Source organism: Saccopteryx leptura, chromosome 10 (genome assembly GCF_036850995.1).
Source record: "Saccopteryx leptura isolate mSacLep1 chromosome 10, mSacLep1_pri_phased_curated, whole genome shotgun sequence".
Lineage (NCBI taxonomy): Eukaryota > Metazoa > Chordata > Mammalia > Chiroptera > Emballonuridae > Saccopteryx > Saccopteryx leptura.
In genome coordinates this window covers 34,503,303-34,523,254 of record NC_089512.1, presented here as the reverse complement: position 1 = coordinate 34,523,254, position 19,952 = coordinate 34,503,303, and the positions used below count along the sequence as shown (strand labels likewise).

General features: G+C 39.8%; 1 pseudogene; it reads right to left on the bottom strand.

Moving 5' to 3' along the window:
- Nucleotides 1-6,400: 6,400 nt before the first annotated feature.
- Nucleotides 6,401-6,620, bottom strand: LOC136382308 (26S proteasome complex subunit SEM1 pseudogene; annotated as a pseudogene).
- Between the last annotated feature and the right edge of the window lie 13,332 nt (nucleotides 6,621-19,952).

Genomic DNA, 19,952 nt, shown 5'->3' with positions numbered 1-19,952 from the left:
ATGAGCTTTATAAATAAGTGCCATCTTTAGCAGTCATGAAATAGAAAATTCTTCATGAAGAATCCATAGGATAAATGTTAAAGATGGGAAGACAGGTGTAATGAATGAAAGTTAAAACCTGGATAGAAAAGTGAGGATTAGGTAAGGCCAGGACACTCCCAAAGCAGTATGTAGCACTTAGGAATTCCCTCGTGTAGATGGTCAATGCCATTAGTACATTAGAAATTAAGTTCTTTGAAATAGCATCTAGTAAAACAATTTTCCTGCAGTCTTTTTTTTTTAAATACTATTTTTTTTAAGATTTTATTTATTCATTTTAGAGAGAGAAGACAGAGAGAGAGAGAGAGAGAGAGAGAGAGAGACAGAGAGAGAAGGGAGGGAGGAGCAGGAAGCATCAACTCCTATATGTGCCTTGACCAGGGAAGCCCAGGGTTTTGAACCAGCGACCTCAGTGTTCCAGGTTGATGCTTTTACCCACTGCGCCACCACAGGTCAGGCTTCCTGCAGTCTTTTAATGGAATCCCAAATCTGGTGTTCTCTAAGGCTATATACTACATCATGGAAGTTCAATGAAAGGTTATTTTTATGTGTCTATGTGCCCTGCTTTGTGTGTGTTAGGACCAATGATGGGACTAAACCTCCAAGTCCATGCTTGGGACATTAAAACATAGGTGGATTGCCTATAATCTGTATGTTGTTTTACCACTAGACCTAACCAAGGTATACATAATTAAAAATTTTAAATATCTAAATATTTAAAATAAAATTTATAAATACTTGAAGGCATAGGGGGACAATGAAGGAGAAATTTTCTTAAAGTAACAGCAAAAAATTTAAATTCATGGTATACTCCATCTTAATGCAACAACAGTGAGATTGATTGCTTCTCATTATGGATACATTCTCAAAGGTATGAGTCTCTTTAATCTCAATTTTGTTGTACTGCATTTATTCTGAATCAAGCAAGCTGAGGCTAATATACCTCTTTGGGGAATTTTATGCTATCAAAGCCTTTTTTAAAATCTGCATCTCTGTAAACTTTCCATTGAGAAGGTAGGATGTTTCTAATTTAAACTACAGCTGCAGAAGAAACACAGCCAACCATCCCTTGGCTTCAAACCAGAATATTTAGAACTTGTGCAACACTTCTCTTGAGACTATCAAAATTCACGGGTTTTAGGGAGACCTCTATTTCTTAGAAACCAATTCATAATCTGGTACACATCTTTGAAAAATAAATATTTAGAGCCCAGAAGGAATACAAAAGAAACTTCAGCAGAATTAAGATAAATGCCATTTCTTTCTTTTAAATTGAGCAGGCAGGATACCTCATTTCTAAGTACTAATTTTATTTTTCTTCAGAAGCAAGAATATTGTCAGCTATTGCACTGTAAAAAACAAAACTGGGTCTATGCCACACAGTTCAAATAAATGATTCTTTGCTTATTTAACCCCTGACCTCTCACTACTTCCTTTCCCCAAGTCCTTTCTACTTCTCAGAAGTCAAAAGGTAGAAAGAAAAATATTCAGAGTAAGACTTAAGTTTGCATTTAACACTGTAGGATAAATCTTTGACACATAATAGGAACAAATAAACAGGAACAAATAAACACTGAAACAATGATGGTGAGCAAAACCACACACACACACACACACACACACACACACACACACACACACACACACGTAACTGCAGGGCTGGTGAGTTGCATTGTTTTACTGTTAATGTTGCATTTCCCCCAGTTGCATTTTCAGGAATCACAGAAAGGGGATGTATATGTGGATTATATAGAACAAGGTCATGCAGGTGACCTTGACACATTATATAATATAATGAACACTCTTCCACTGAGTGCATGGCTCAGTGGAAAGAGCATAGGCTATAATGTCTCATGACCTGGCTTTCATTCCTTTCTTAAAACCTTGTGTGTCTTTAGACGATACCACCTCACTTCTGTAGGTTCCTCATCTGTAGCACAAGAGGTTATATTCTCTCTCAATTTTAGCAACTCCACACACTAACAGTTCTTTGACCTAACAGACAGATCTAGAAAAGAAAAGTATATAAAAATATATATAAACAATTAAGCCAAGAGCATGATGAAATATTGAGCACATGTTTTGAAACAGTCCAATAAAGGACGCTGCTCCTCAGACAACCTCCTGTGTGGGTCTTTCATTGGAAATGTAAACATCAGCAAAAGAAAGACTGTGTCTTGACTATTAATCCTTACTGGGTCAAAATCTTCCATGGAATTTTTCCAGACCCAACTACGTGAAACTAAGGAGACTAAAATTCCAACACATCAGACCCACTAGAAATTTAGTGCCTAATTTAGAAATTAGAAAAAGTACAGAATAAAAAAAAATAGACATGTTAAAATAGTAAAAATTTGAGGAGAAATTAATAACCTAAAAAGCAAAGATAAAGAAAATTAAGATGTAGTATATAGCCTTAGAGAACACCAGATTTGGGATTCCATTAAAAGACTGCAGGAAAATTGTTTTACTAGATGCTATTTCAAAGAACTTAATTTCTAATGTACTAATGGCATTGACCATCTACACGAGGGAATTCCTAAGTGCTACATACTGCTTTGGAAGTGTCCTGGCCTTACCTAATCCTCACTTTTCTATCCAGGTTTTAACTTTCATTCATTACACCTGTCTTCCCATCTTTAACATTTATCCTATGGATTCTTCATGAAGAATTTTCTATTTCATGACTGCTAAAGATGGCACTTATTTATAAAGCTCATAATGTAACCTGACCAGGCAGTGGCACAGTGGATAGGGCATTGGCCTGGGATGCTGAGGACCCAGGTTCGAAACCCTAATGTTGCTGGCTTGAGTGCAGGCTCATCCAGCTTGAGAGTGGGTTCACCAGCTTGAGCATGGGATCATAGCCTTGACCCCATTGTTGCTGGCTAGAGCCCAAAGTTCTAAAGCACCAATCTCAAAATAAACTGATGAAAAAGGGAGAGAGGACACAAATTGATAAATGTATGAATGAAAAAGGAGACATAACCGCACATAAGACAAATACGTTTTTAAAATTAAAGCAATAGTTTTAGCCTGATCCGTCAGTGGTGCAGTGGATAGAGTGTTGAACTGGGACATAGAGGACCCAGGTCTGAAACCCTGAGATCACCGGCTTGAGTGGAGGCTCACCAGCTTGAGCGAGGGGTCACTGACTTGAGCGTGGAATCATAGACATGAAACCATGGTCACTGGTTTGAGCCCAAAAGTCACTGGCTTGAAGCCCAAGGACGGTGGCTTGAGCAAGTGGTCACCCACTCTGCTGTAGCCCGCTGGTCATGGCACATATGAGAAAGCAATCACCGAACAACTAAGGAACTGAAAAAAAGAACTGATGCTTCTCGTCTCTGCCCCTTCCTGTCTGTCCCTATCTATCCCTCTCTTTGACTCTATTTCTGTCTCTGTCCCAAAAAAATTAAATTAAATTAAAGCAATAGTTTAAAGTATTCACAGAAAGAAAGCTCCAGATCTATATGATTTATTGGAAAGTTCCACCAAACCCTGAAGTAGATCATCTGAATTTTTACAAATTATTTCAGAGACTAAGGAATATGAATAGCAGCCATTTCAGTTGTATGGGGCCCAGTATTCTTGATATGCAAACAAGAATAGTATGAAACAAGAACAGTATGAGGAAGGAAAATGAAAGGCTCAATTTAATCATGAATCCAAATCTGAAAAATCCGAAATGAAACATTAGAAAATCAATTCCCTCAGTGTATAAATTAAATTAATTAATTAGGACTTTCAGAGACACATAGAAATTGAGGGAATCTGTTGCCAGCAGACTTGCCTTGCAAAAAACATTTAAAAATTTCAGTAGGATGGAAAATGATACTCATAAATGCATTTATAAAGAAAATAAGAGCACTAGATAAGAAATAAGTAAAGATAAAGTAAAAACTTATTTTTATTATTCCTAATTGATCTAACAGATAAAAGTTTGTTCAAAATAACAGCAACAATATATTCAATTATGTATTTTACACATGTGTATGTGTGTGTGTGTGTGTGTATGTATATATATATATATATATATATATATATACACACTATATATGCTTCTGTAATGTGAAATAAGTGACAGCAATGCTATAATGGATAGGAGGGAGAAACTAGGATTATTTTATTATAAGGTGTTCACACTACCGTGAAATAATATAGAGTTATTTAAAGTAGACTTGAATTAGTTGTAAATATATATTGAAAATTCTAGTGTAAACACTAAAAATAGTAAAAACCAAAGTATTCCTGATATACTAAGAAAGAAAAAGTATCATAATATTAAATGCTTAATGAAAACATTAAAAGCCATAGAAAGAGTGGAAGGCAAATATAGGATATCGATGCTCTTAGTGCACTAATTAGAGGACAGATGTTGTCAGTGGATCAAAAAACAAGGCCCAACTTTGTTGTCTGCAAAAAACCCACTTAAAATATAGACATGTAAAGATGAAAAGTAAATGGATATAGAAAAATATACCATGTTAACATTAGTCAAAAGAAAGCAGAAGTAGCTTTATTAATTTCAGAAAGAGTAGAACTTCAAAGCAAGGATAGTTATCAGGAATAAAGAAGGCATTACATAATGATAAAGGGCTTAATTCTCTAAGAAAACATAGCAATCCTTAGCATGTATGCAACTATCAATAGAGCTTCAAATACATGAGGGAATAACAAAGAGAAATGCAAGGAGAAATAGATGAATCTATTATTTTTGGAGTGTCTATTTGTCAAAAATGGACACATCCAGCAGGCAGAAAATCAAGAAGGGCATAAATGAACTCAACACCACTATCAATCACTTGGATATAATGGCCATCTACTGACTACTTCACTTAACAGCAAAATACACATTCTTTTCAAGCTCATATGGATTATTCACCAAGATAGACCACATTCTTGGTCATAAAACACCCCTTACAAGAATAGAAATCATACAATGCCTGTTCTCAGACCATAATGGAATTAAACTAGAAATCAATAACAGAAACATTCTTGCTATATCCCCAAATTGTTGAAGATTAAACAAGACACTACTAAATAATACATGGTCAAAGAAGAAACCTCAAGAGAAACTGAAAAATATTTAGAACTATAATGAAAATGAACACACACTTATCAAAATTTGTGGAATGCAGTGAAAGGGCTTAGAGGAAAATTTATAGCATTGAGTGCATATATCAGAAAAGAAGATCTAAAATCAATAATCTAAGCTTCTTAAGAAACTAGAAAAAGTATATTAAATCTAAAGTAAGCAGAAGAAATAATAAAAATAGAGCAGAAATCAATGAAACTAAAAACAGGAAATCAATTCAGAAAGCCAACAAAACCAAAAGCTGGTTTTTTGAGATCAATAAAATGGATCATCCTCTATGTAGGCTAACTAAGATAAAAAGAGAGAGGACACAAATTACTAATATATCAGAAATAAAAGAGGGGACATCACTACAGTCCCCATGGATATTGAAAGGATAATCAAGGAGTACTATGAACAACATTATACCCTTAGATTCCATAAAATAGATGAAGTGCACCAATTCCTTGAACACCACAACCTATAAGAAACATACAAAAAAAGAAATAGACAACCGGAATAGGCCTATATTTAATGAAGAAATTAAATCAATAACTAATAACCTTCCAAAACAGGAAGGTTTTGGGTTCACTGGTGAATTCAACCAAAACTTTAAGAAATAATACCAATGTTCTACAATTTCTTAAAGAATATGGAAATAAAGAGAATAACACCTAACTCATTTTATGAGGCCAGCATTTTCCTAATACCAAAATCTGACAAATTATAAGTACAAAGCAGTATCACTCATAGATGCAAAAATCCTCAATAAAATATTAGTAAGTTCATTTAACAATGTATAAAAAGAATTACACACCATGACCAAATGAGATTTAGTCCAAGTATGCAAGACTGGTGCAACATTGGAAAACCAATTAACGTAATCCATCACATCAACAAGCTAAAAAAGAAAAATCACATGATCATATCAATAAATATAGAAAAAACATTTGACAAAATTGAACACTCATTCATGTTAAAAAAAAAGATACCTCTCAGTAAACTAATAATAGAGGACTACTTCAACTTGATAAAGACTATCTACAAAATCCTACAGCTAATATCATACTTTTTCTTTTATTTTTTAGATAAAAATATTTTTTTGTGTGTGTTACAAAAGCAAAAATAAAGCCAAGCAGGTAATGAAATAAACAATTTTTTTAAGTGTCCCATCCTGGATTCTCTGTCCTAGAATTTAGCAAGCAATTCAAGTTTAGATTACTTCAACACTTCTTCTGGATGCTATGAGGTTTCTATCTTACAACCATGTTTCTCTAGTTCAGCTCATAACTGATTGGAGAAGTTATCCTCTACATTGTCATCATCTCAATTATCCTCCCAGACATGTGCATCTTCATCTTCATCTAAACCAGTCCAGTCTTCTGCAGGGAACTCCTTGAACTCATCATCGTCTTCCAGGAGCCCCAAATCTGCTGACTTCTTTTTCTCTGACATCGCAACTCTCCATGCTTGAAACCTCTCAGGCCAGTAGGAAAGTTGGAGCCGCTCTTCTTCACAACTGTCAGCACCATGGCAACCTCTGAGCTAACATCATACATAATGGTGAGAAACTTAAAACTTTCCCACTAAGCAAAGGAACAATGCAAGGCTGTCCCCTCTTGCCACTGTCTTTCAACATCATATTGGAAGCTCTAGCTAATGCAGTAAGAGAGAAAGTATGTGGCATCCATGCAATCCCTATCAAAATCCCAATGACATTTTTTTAGAGAAATAGAGCAAATAATTCTAAGATTTGTTTAAAACCACAATAGACCTGAACAACCAAAGCAATCCTGAATAAAAGAACAAAGCTGGCAGTATCATGCTCCCTGATTTCAAACTATTACAGAGTTATGGTTATTAAAACAGTATCATGTTGGCATAAAAAAACAGACATATAGACCAATGGGACAGAATGTAGAGCCCAGAAATAAATACACACACATGTGGTCAATTAATTTACAACAAAGGAGCCAAGAATATGCAATGGGAACAATGGAAAAAGGGTGGTCCCTTTAATAAATGGTTTTGGGAAAACTGGACAGCCACAGATCAAAGAATAAAACTGGATCATTATCCTATACCATACACAATAACTAACTCAAAATGGATTAAAGACATGAACATAAGACCTGAAACCATAAAACTGCTGAAAGTAAATATAGGTGGTAAGTTCCTTGACATAGGTCTTGGTGATGATTTTTTTTAATCTGACACCAAAAGCAAAACAAAAAAAGCAAAAACAAACAAGTGGGACTATATAAACTAAAAAGTTTCTGTACAGCAAAGAAAACCATCAACAAAATAAAAAGGCAACCTCTTGGAAGGGAGAAAATATTTGCAAATCACATTATCTGATAAGGGGTTAATATCTAATATATATAAAGAACTCATACAACTCAACAGCAAAATAATAATACTGATTGCCAACAGGTCCATGAAATGATGCTCAACAGACTTTTTCGGCCCTATCACTAATCAAAATCAAGGAGAGAAATCGAATGGATGTCAATGCGGTGCTTCGTCTCTTGGAAACAACACTGCAGCCTCAGTTATCAAGTCTTCTCGCAAAGAAGCAGCAGCAGATTTCTCACTGGCTTTACTTGAAGTAAATATTGCTCTCTAGAAATTTTAACTGTATTCTATTAAACTTTTTTTTTTTTTTTTTTTTGCCTGACCAGCAGTGGTGCAGTGGATAGAGCATCAGACTAGGATGTGGAGGACCCAGGTTTGAAAGCTTGAGCATGGGCTCATTCGGCTTAAGCGTGGGATCACAGACATGACTCCATGGTTGCTGGCTTGAGCCCAAGGTCACTGGCTTGAGCAAGGGGTCACTCACTCTACTGGAGCCCCCGGGGTCAAGGCACATATGAGAAAGCAATCAATGAACAACTAAGGTGCCGCAATGAAGAATTGATGCTTCTCATCTCTCTCCCTTCCTGTCTGTCTGTTCCCATCTGTCCCTCTCTCTGTCTTTCGGTCTGTCCGTCTCTCTCTCTCTCTGTCATAAGAAAATAAAAAGAAATATTGCTTGGTTATTTCAGATAATTTTCATTTTATAGCATTATAATTAAAAGATAATGCACTACATACTAATAATGGTTTGTATTTCTGCCTTAGCGGTCCCTAAAATAATTCTCCCCGAGTGTAAAAAGGTTGAAAACCAACATTTTAACAGACACCTCAAAGAAGATTTACATTAGACAAATAAGCACATGAACACATATTCCACATCACATATTATCAGGGAATTGCAGGTGAAAACAACTCAATACCACTACACATACATTAGAAGGGCGAAAATCGGGAAGACAGTGTGTCCGTAAAGTCATGGTGCACTTTGACTGGTCACAGGAAAGCAACAAAAGATGATAGAAATGTGAAATCTGCACCAAATAAAAGGAAAACCCTCCCAGTTTCTGTAGGATAATGTGGCAGCATGTGTGCATGTGCAGATGATGACGTAACACCGTGTATACAGCGGAGCAGCCCATGGCCATGCCAGTTGAGATGTGGACGGTACAGAGGAAAGTTCAGTGTGTTCTGTGGCTCGCTAAATTCGAATCCGTGACCAAAGTGCAATGAGAATATCGGTGCATTTATAATGAAACACCACCACATAGGAATAATATTACTTGGTGGGGTAAGCAGTTGAAGGAAACCGGCAGTTTGGTGGAGAAACCCCGTTCTGGTAGGCCATCAGTCAGTGACGAGTCTGTAGAGGCTATACGGGATAGCTACCTAAGGAGCCCTAAAAAATCTGTGCGTGAGCCCACATCGAACTGCACTGAATAGGTATGAAACTGGGAGAGTTTTCCTTTTATTTGGTGCAGATTTCACATTTCTATCATCTTTTGTTGCTTTCCTGTGACTGGTCAAAAGTGCACCATGACTTTAAGGACACACTGTGGTGACACCACCAAACGCTGGTGAGGGCGTGGAGCAGCAGGGGCTCACACAGACTGCTGTTGGGTGTGTAAAATGGCACAGCCACTCTGGAAGACAGTTTGGCAGTTTCTGACAAAACTAAACATACCCTTACCAAATGATCCAGCAACTACGCTCCTTGGTAATTACCCGAAAAGGTTGAAAACTTACGTCCCCAGAAAAGCCTGCAGGCAGGTGTTTACAGCAATTTTATTCATAATTGTCAAAACCTGGACACAACCAAGATGTCATTCAGCAGGCGAATGGGTAAACTGCGGGGCATCCAGACAATGGAATATATTCAGCAGTAAAAATGAGCTATCGCACCAGGAAAAGACAGAGACTTAGATGCAGATTACTTAGTCAATGATGCCAATCTGAAAAGGCATCTAACTATATAATATGAATCTAACTATATAATATGAATCCAACTATATAATATTCTGAAAAGGCAAAACTATGGACACAGTTTAAAGATCCATGGTTGCCAGCAGCTGGGGAGAAGGAAGGATGAATAGGCAGAGCACAGATGATTTTTAGGGCAGTACAACTACTCTGTGTGATACTGTAATGGTAGGTCCATGTCATTATAGATTTATCCACACCCACTAAATGTACAACAAGAGTGAACCCTAATGTAAACTATGGACTTTGGTTGGTAATGATGTGTTAATGTAGATTCATCAATTGTATAAATGTACCAGTGTACTGGGAGATGTTGATAATGAAGGAAGCTGGGTGTGTATAGGGGCAGAGGATATACAGAAAATCTCTGTGCCTTCTGCTCAATTTTGTTGTGAACATAAAACGGGTCTAAAAAATAAAAGACTGTTTTGTTTTTTTTTAAAAAAAAAAAGCAAAGGAAGAATAAACACAAGATCTAGGAATGTGGTTACATAGGATGTAGGAGGGATGGGAATGGGAGAGAACTTACTGTAGATATGGTATTAATCTTCTGATCTTCATATGGGTAGTTTGATGGGCTTATTGTTAATAAATAAGCAAATAAATATTTAGGAAAGTCTTGCAAGGGCCCATGGATAAGAGTGTGTAATGAACAAATGGTGAGGATCAATCCTATTCTGTGTACTTGATATCCAACAAATGTATAGAAAAATAACCATATTTTTGACTAATTATATATAGTTAGAGGAGAGGGGGAAAAAAATCAAGTAATGAAGCGAAAAGCCCAGTGATGGTTACAGGGAGAAATTTGTCCCCCTGAGACTCATCTGTGATAAGTTTTCTGTTGATGGCAGGGGAAACAGGGAAGCAAGAACATGTATTGGCTAAGACCTTTGCTCAAGTTCATAACTCCCATGGGGTACTCCTCCAGGGTGGAGACAACCTCAAGAGCCAAATGTCTGAAGATGACACAGTTATTCTCAGCGTGGGGACCTGAATGACTGTGAGCAGTGGGGCTGCCCCATGCATTTATCCACCTACTTCTGTTAAGTTAGAAACAATGTAACTTACCCTTGTTATTTTCTAGTACACACTTTTAGGTTTATTTGCTACAGCAAATAAAAAGGGGGAAAATCAGGCAGTTAAGTGACATGTTGAGGACAGGTATGGGACAGTTACAGGGAGAAATATGTCCCCCTGAGACTCATCTGTGATAAGCTGTGTATTCACAAGATGAGAAACAGGGAAGCAAGGTCTAACATTTTGTTCAGGTGTTACATTTTGCACTTTTTTCATAAGTCCTTTCACAGCCTTTATCCCTCCGACTCCTGATAGCACCCCTGTGAGCTAGGTGGGAGTTATTCCCATTTTACAAAAAGAAACAGCTGAGGATGAGCCAAGTCGAGCACTGCCCCGGGTCTCAGCCAGCCCTCGCATCGAGTCCATTGTGTTTTCAGTGACATTTACTGCCTTCTTTGAGGCAAAGCCAGTTCTCAGGATGAAGATTTATCTCTTGTGTTAGAATGTAACAGATAACCTCCATTAATTATTTTTTCTACTGGAAATTATTTTCTTTAAATTGTCTTCTTTTTCATTGAGTATCAACTGCTGTGACTTTCTGTTTACAGCTTATCCCATTAAGTCTGAATAGAGGCTCCTCATCTTCAAGATGCTGTTTTTCTCTCTTTGGCTAAAGCTACAAAAAGGCAGCCATGCTGACATAATTTACAAAGCCAACAATGACATCAGCTAGTCTGAGATCTGTCCAGCAATACCCAGAAGGACCAGAGAGGTAATAAAATATTTATTCATGCAGCTGAATCAAAAGCATCCATGGCTTAGAATGTCAAGAAACAGGAATCAGATCTGACTGGTCCTCTTTAATATCCTAGAAGTTAAGCCCAAAGTAGACATTTAACAAATTATCTACTAATTGTCGATCTTCTAAGTTTTAGGCTTGGAAAAGCAAGAGGTAACTAAAGAGATTCAGACACAGAGTGGCCTTCTAAAGTTGGCATGGATATTCTTCTATATGCTTTGAAAAATATTAGGTACTTTTGAAAATTATTCTGACTTTACTTGAGCAGAATGGAGAGTTCTTCATAAGATCCCTGATTTGACTTAGTCAGGGGCAGAGTGCCCGGAATGAGTAAGAAGAACTAATACTGAGCACACGCTCCAGGTGGTGTTCTAAAAACTACACTTAATCGTCTCAACAACCCACTATGTATCAATAAATACTTGACTCATTTGAATCAGAGACTTAAGTAGTTTGCCAAAAGTCACACGGCTGTTAATTGATAGAAGTGGACTCAAATGTGACCGTTGTGTGCCCAGCGATGTTTACTTGTGTTGAGGGACATGGAGTCATCATCTAAATCTTGAACTGTCACCAATAACAGATGTGAACAAAAGTAGGTTTATAGTTGTAAAGCAAATAAATAAAACAGTAAATAACGATACAAAAATAAACCCTGTGTTTTGCACATTCACAACTGTAAGCCTACTTTTGCTCACCTCTGTATACCAAATAATGAAAGAACAATCAACTGTTAAATTCTGCACAGTGAAGCAGAACTACCACCTCAGTAAATGACACCACTTCTGCAGTTTTAGGCTAGAAGCATAAGAGGTTTTTTGTTTTGTTTTGTTTTGTTTTTGTATTTTTCTGAAGTTGGAAACGGGGAGGCAGTCAGACAGACTCCCGCATGTGCCCAACCGGGATCCACCCGGCACGCCCACCAGGGGGCGATGCTCTGCCATCCGGGGCGTCACTCTGTGAGACCAGAGCCACTCTAGCGCCTGGGGCAGAGGCCACGGAGCCATCCCCAGCGCCCGGGCCATCTTTGCTCCAATGGAGCCTTGGCTGCGGGAGGGGAAGAGAGAGACAGAGAGGAAGGAGAGAGGGAGGGGTGGAGAAGCAGATGGGTGCTTCTCCTGTGTGCCCTGGCCGGGAATCGAACCCTGGACTCCTGCACGCCAGGCTGACGCTCTACCACTGAGCCAACCAGCCAGGGCTGAAGCATAAGAGTTTTATCACCAGTTCCCCTCTTTATTTTCATCCTCATAAGCAAATATTGTTTTTATTTTATTTTTTAGATTTTTATTTAATCGTGTTGGGGGGGGGGGAGAAGCAGAAAGCATTATCTCTCATATGTGCCTTGACCAGGCAAGCCCGGGGTTTTGAACTGGTGACCTCAGCATTCCAGGTCGATGCTCTATCCATTGCGCCACCGCAGATCAGACCTATTGGTTTTATTTTTAAAAGTGGATCTTAGGTCCAGCCATCTTTCAACACTTTTAAATCCACTCTAACCTAAGACAACATCGTTTCACTTAGATTTTAGCAAAAGCCTACTAATTGAACTCCTTGCTTCCTTCTAGGGTACTTTATTTTAAACTAAAAAATGAGATATTACACATCCACTCAAAATCCCTTACCATGTCCGCCAAGGCCCTATGTGGTCTGACTCCTATTAATCCTTGGACCGCATCTCCCTCCTCTCTCCTCCTTCCCAAATCATTTCAGCTTTCTCTATCTTGCTTTCCCTTGAACAGGACAAGCTAGCTCTACCTCAGAGCCTTTGAATTTTCTTCCACACTAGGCTTAGATATTTAGCTATCATGTCCTCCTTAGACTTTAGTTAATGCCGTATTGAAAATAATTTCACCTTACATACTTGTCCCATCCCCATCACAGTACTGACTGTGAAAAGATAAAATAACTCAGAGTGTTTTAAGGTAAACTGCAACTAAAATATTCAACAACATTATGGAAGATGGAAGAGAGATGTTATTCAAGAGAAACATAGATATTTCTGAAGGTTAAACTCTGATAGAATCAAAGGCTCCTCAAAAGTGATACAACAAAATACAAACCAAAAATCATTGTAACTCTGGAAGAAATTCTTGAGGATAAAAAAAAATACAGGGGCCCTGGCCGGTTGGCTCAGCGGTAGAGCGTCGGCCTGGTGTGCAGGAGTCCCGGGTTCGATTCCCGGCCAGGGCACACAGGAGAAGCGCCCATCTGCTTTTCTACCCCCCCCCCCCTTCCTCTCTGTCTCTCTCTTCCCCTCCCGCAGCCAAGGCTCCATTGAAGCAAAGATTGCCTGGGCGCTGAGGATGGCTCTGTGGCCTCTGCCTCAGGCACTAGAATGGCTCTGGACGCAACAGAGTGACGCCCCAGATGGGCAGAGCATCGCCCCCTGGTGGTCATGCCGGGTGGATCCCGGTCAGGCACATGCGGGAGTCTGTCTGACTGCCTCCCCGTTTCCAGCTTCGGAAAAATGAAAGAAAAAAAAATACAGGCCATAAAGGAGTGAATGTAAGTACATTAAAATGTTAGATGTTGACATCATAAATAAGAAACAAGCAACTAGACAAGAGGAAGAGCACATTTAGCCGGAACAGATTAATATCCGGAATATCTGAAGTATTCTTACAAATTGATAAGGAACTATTAAATCCAACAGAAAAATGAGCAGTAAATATGGACAGGCAATTCACAGGAGAGGTCATCTGAATGGTCAAGTAGACACAGGACAAGATCCTTAACTTGACCAGTAACAGGGAAATGCATATTAAACAATAATAAGATACCACGTCACTCTTATTAGACTGGCAAATTTAAAGAGACTGATAATGTCAAGGGCTGATAAGAATGTAGAAAAATTTGAGTTCATGTACCTGGCTGGTGGGAGCATAATTTGATATACTCACTTTGGAGAGCAGTTTAGCAATACCTACTAAAATTAAAGATGACCTATTTAATGTAAATGCCCTAGAGAAAGTCTGCTACAGGTGTGTCAGACTGCTATGGACATTTATAAAACTTGAAAATCACCTAAATGTTCTTGAAGAGGAAAAAGGAGTAATAGATCTGGTGCATACTCATACATGGGAATATTATCTAAGCATTAAATAAATGATTTAGCTTTACTTGCTTTAACAGGAATAGATCTCAAAACAGAATGAGAAACTTAATTGTGGCCTGGCCTGTGGTGGCGCAGTGGATAAAGCGTCAACCTGGAAATACTGAGGTCACCGGTTCGAAACCCTGGGCTTTCCTGGTCAAGGCACATATGGGAGTTGATGCTTCCAGCTCCTCCCCCTTCTCTCTCTCTCTCTGTCTCTCTCTCTCCTTTCTAAAATGAGTAAATAAAAAAAAAAAAGCTATAAAAAAAAAAAAAAGAAACTTAATTGTGGGTTGACATGGCTAACCCATCCCTGGAGCAGAGGATCAGAGAAAACAGTCCCAGAAGAAGTAGAATGCCATCCATCTAAAACTGTTACAACACACCAAGACGCTATTTTTTCAGAGCATATGTATTGAAGCAAAGCTGGAACATGAATCAGCTTAAGAACAGTGATACCTTCTGGGAAGGCAAAATGGAAAACAGGATCAGAGAGGGGAACACAGGGATTACAGGGATTTCCACCCCACCTGTGATATTGATTTCTAAAACAAACATTGCAAGATGTTAGTGTTAAATTTGAGTGGGAGATATTTATTACAATATTCTTTGCAATTTCCTACATATCTCAAAGAAGTCATGAATAAGGAAAAAAATTCTAAACAATATAATGAAGGAAGTAAGAAGGAATCAATAGAGACCATTGAAAAGAGAGTGTTCATGTCTTATGATAAAAACAAAAACAAAAAGCCCAACCTGGTAAGGAAATTAAGTGTCCCCACAAAATTAATTAATTTCTATTTCATTCCAATATGTTTTCTTTCAAAGAAAATCTTGAGACATAGGATACAAACATAAGTTTCTTGACAGAGACAAGAAACTGCACTTGTCAGAAAATGTGGTAGGTTAAGTATGGCCATGAATTCTTTGCTACTGCTCCCACTATGAGGGAGGTCTAATTTCCCTTGCCTTGAACCCGGGTTAACCTTACGACTAACATGATCATTAGACTGTGGCAGGAGCAATGCTTTGAGACTTTTAGGACTGTGTCATAAGAAGGTTTACATTGTGTCCGTCAGTGGACAAGTGGATTAAAAAGCTATGATACATATATACTATGGAACACTACTCAGTCATAAGAAATGATGACATCGGATACAACATGGATGGACCTTGATAACATTATATGGAGTGAAATAAGTAAATCAGAAAAAACTAAGAACTATATGAATCCATACATAGATGGGACATAAAAATGAGACTCAGAGACATGGACAAGAACGTGATGGTAATGGGGGGGTGGAGAGGGGGTGAGGAAGGAGAGAGAGGGGGTGGGGGAGGGGAGGGCACAAAGAAAACCAGATAGAAGGTGACGGAAGACAATTTGACTTTGGGTGAGGGGTATGCAACATAATCAAATGTCAAAATAATCTGGAGATGTTTTCTCTGAACATATGTACCCTGATTTATCAATGTCACTGCATTAAAATTAATAAAAAATTTTTAAAAATTAAAAAAAAAGAAGGTTTACATTTTCCACCCAGGCCCATGGAGCTCTTGGAACATGAGAAGCAGCAGCTAATTGCCATATAACAAGTTGCACTATTCGAGGTCCACCATGTCATGAAGAAGCCCGAACTAGCCCCACACAGGGACTAGGACCCCTCCAGAGGGGCGAGATGCCTGACCAGCCTTCAGATGATCTGGCTATCCCAGCACAGGTACTAGACATGTGATTGAAAAGCTTCCTGCTGACTCCAGACCCAGCCATCATGTAACTGAGACCTTGACCACCAACTGTCCAGAAAAACCGAGTCAACTCACAGAACCATGAGAGATAAATTGCTGGGTTTAGGTCACTATTTTGGAATGGTATGTTTTTCAACATTAGATAAGGAAGATTCAGGCTTAGTCTTTTTTGAAATGCTGTGTTTGAGGTGTCCACGTGGCGTGGCAGTAGAAGCATTCCTGCAGTCAGATGGACATAGTATTGGAGTCCTAGTGAGTCATCGCAATCCTCAGGAGTGGGGTCACCTGCTTTGGCCACAGAGTACACCCGCCCCTGGGAATACGAAACCCAGAAAAGACAGCCCTTGCCGTCATGAACTCCCAGACCAATTGGTGGGGAAGGACTGTGACAGGGTGTCAGTGGGCAAGCCCAGAACTGCAGGGATCAGAAAAGCAGCAGCATGGAGCAGGAGGGTGCAGGTGAGGGGCTCAGAGATCATTCTTCTGGAAGCGGACTGCTTCAGCTGATTCTGAAGGACAAGTGCTTGGTCTCTAACATGGCTGTTCCCAAGGAAACAAAGGTGTAGACTATGAGGGTAGATAAATTATTGACGAGTGCCTTCATTTCTGAGGACTTGAAGTCGATAACTAAGCAAATTGCATTGCCTTGGCAGCTGCCCCATTAGGTAATTTATATATTAATCTCAGAAAGACTAGAAAGAACCCCGCCTACATTACTTTAAAATATATCAGAAGAGAATAAAGCAAAATGCAAAATATGATATGCAAATTTATTTGTTCATTTAGCATTTTCCAAGGTCATATTTCATCCTAAACCCTCCTGTACTGGCTATCCTCTCATAAAAAAAAAAAATACATATGATATATATATGTGTATGTGTTTGTGTGTGTGTGTATGCACACACCAAGATTTTCCTTTTAGGGAATAATCCTATTATTTTATAGTTCAAAAGTGTTTGTACTTCATTACCCATCTATGAAGTACACTCAACTATTTCCATTTTATAGATATTAATACTAAAATTAAGAAGAAATAACTATCCCAGCAGAATTTGGACTCAAAGAAAATAACCTACTCTTACTAGGACTGCCCTTCCTTCAAGGAGGCTCAGTAGAAGTGGGCAAACAAAATCCCGTGTGAGGCTGTGGAAAGACCATGGGAAAACAGGACCACGAAGGGAAACGGGCACAAGTAGAGAAGTGGGGGCTGGAGGAGGGGGAGTGAGGACTCTGGGCCAGCTTTGGGACATGGGTTCTTAGCCTGTTTTGTGGAAAGTGATAACCTTGTTTTTTGTTTTTGTTTTTTTATTTTTCTGAAGTTGGAAACAGGGAGGCAGTCAGACAGACTCCCGCATGCGCCTGACCAGGATCCACCCGGCACGCCCACTAGGGGGCGATGCTCTGCCCATCTGGGGCGTTGCTCTGTCGCAACCAGAGCTATTCTAGTGCCTGAGGCAGAGGCCATGGAGCCTTCCTCAGTGCCCGGGCCATCTTTTGCTCCAATGGAGCCTTGGCTGCAGGAGGGGAAGAGAGAGACAGAGAGGAAGGAGAGGGGGAGGGGTGGAGAAGCAGATGGGCGCTTCTCCTGTGTGCCCTGGCCGGGAATCGAACCCAGGACTCCTGCATACCAGGCCAATGCTCTACCACTGAGCCAACTGGCCAGGGCCGGATAAACTTGTTTTGATGGGGAAAGAGAAGAGTGTGGGTGACGTGGCCAAGAGGGCAGCCCTGGTTTAATTGGGAGTGAACTAGGCAGAAACGGCACCTGCATTTTCATAGTTCTCAGTGGAGATTTTGTCCCCAGGGGACATTTGGCAATGTCTGGAGAGATTTATTTTTTTAATTTGACTGCTGGGTGCTACTGGCATCGAGTGGGTAGAGATCAGGGATGCTGCTAGCACATCTTACACTGCACAGGACCGTTCTTCACAACAAAGAATTATCTGGCTCAAAATGTCAATAATTGGGAAACTACACAAGTTGAAAACTGCACATGTTTAACACATTGTGTGAGGGCTCTCAAGAGAAACAGAATCAACAGGGTGTGTATCTATGTATCTATACACACACTATATCAACTTCTTTAGAGATAGATATCTCTGTGTGTATGGAACAGGAGCTATATATAGACTATGTCAATACCTGTATCTGTATATATTGTAGCTTATATATATACAGATATACCAATGTATGGGCTATATCTACATATAGAGATCTATACTATATCTCTCTATATAGACTATATCTCTGTATCTATATAGATGTATGAAGGAGTTCTAAGAAATTGGCTCATGTGGTGTGGGGACTGGCAAGTCTGAACTCTGCAGGGCAGGCTAGAAATTCTGGCAGGAATTGATATTGCAGGTTTGAGTCTGAAGGCAGCCTTCCCTGGAGACTTGAGGGACCTTAGTCCTTTCCCTCAAAGTCTTCAACTGATGGATGAGGCCTGTTGGGAAAACAGCTGTGTTAGGCTTGCTCGCTGGTTTACTGGCTGCAAGCACTTTTCTGGATTAGTGTGTGAGCACGTGGCAGCTCCGCATGTGTGTAGTCTATGTAAGGCTATGGGTGCTATGGGTGCTTGTACTCAGGGCAGATTGCGGATGGTAGATTGTGGATTGCCTGCCCACCACTGTGAGGGGTGGTTTTGTTGTTCATTTGCCTGAGAAGCAGTTTTCCCCACCTGTTTGCTCGTGCGTGAGACTCTATTAAACCGTAATGGCCCAATGCTTTCGGCTCCGCAGTTTCTCTACCGTCTGCCTGAGTCCAGTATGGACCTGCCTGGCCTCGGCCACCAGCATTACATAAAGATTTGCATTACTAACAACCTCCCAGGTGATGCTAGTGGGACAGGCCTGGGGACCACACTGTAAGAGTCCTCGCTCTGCTATAAATAACAGTAAGCAGTTTCACAAATATTCCTGACCACTATGCTTTATACATGCATTTCACAAATATTCCTGAGCCCCTGCTATATAGTAGGTGTAGTGGGTCTGGTCACCAATTCCGATGTATGTATGTGTGTGTGTGTGGTGGGGGGCAGTTGCCACACTTCCAAAAAATTCTCTTAACATCAGCTAGATGTCCCATATCCAACACAATCTTGACACACTGCCTGGTAACAGCATCAAATCCCACAGGGTAAGGGCTCAACCACACAAGACTCTCACTCTCCCCTCACTTCAGATGCCACTCACAACAAGTCCAGGTTGTCACCTGTGCTTCTAACCCACAGGCTGTAAGTTCCCACAACCCTCTCCTCAGATTCAATTAGTTTGCCACAGTGGCTCACAGAACTCAGAGACACGTTTTACTTACTATGTTCCTGGCTTATTATAAAGGATACAATTCAGGAACAGCCAGGTGGAAGAGGTGCCCTGGGCAAGGGGTGGGGAAAGGACACGGAGTCCCCACGCCCTCTCCAAGCTGCCACACTCCGGGGACCTCCAAGCATTCACCAACCCGGAAGCTCTCCAAACCCGGTCCTCTGGGGGTTTTATGGAGGCTTCATTACACAGGTATGATTGATTAAATCATTGGCCATGGAAGACTGGGACAACCTCCAGCCTTTTCCCTCCCTGGAAATCAGGGGGTGGGACTGAAAGTTCAAACCCTGTATAAAGGCTTGGTTTCCTTGGCAACCAGCCCCCATCCTTAAGTGTTTTGAAAAGTCAATCATTAACATAAACCCAGGTGAGATGGAAAGGGGCTCATTGTGATTAACAAGACACCATTCACCTTTATGGCCCTGAAGCTCTTTCAGGAACTGAAAGTATTCTCCCATTGCTCTTATTGCTTAGGAAATTCCAAGAGTTTTGGGAGCTGTGAGCCAGGAGCCCTGGACG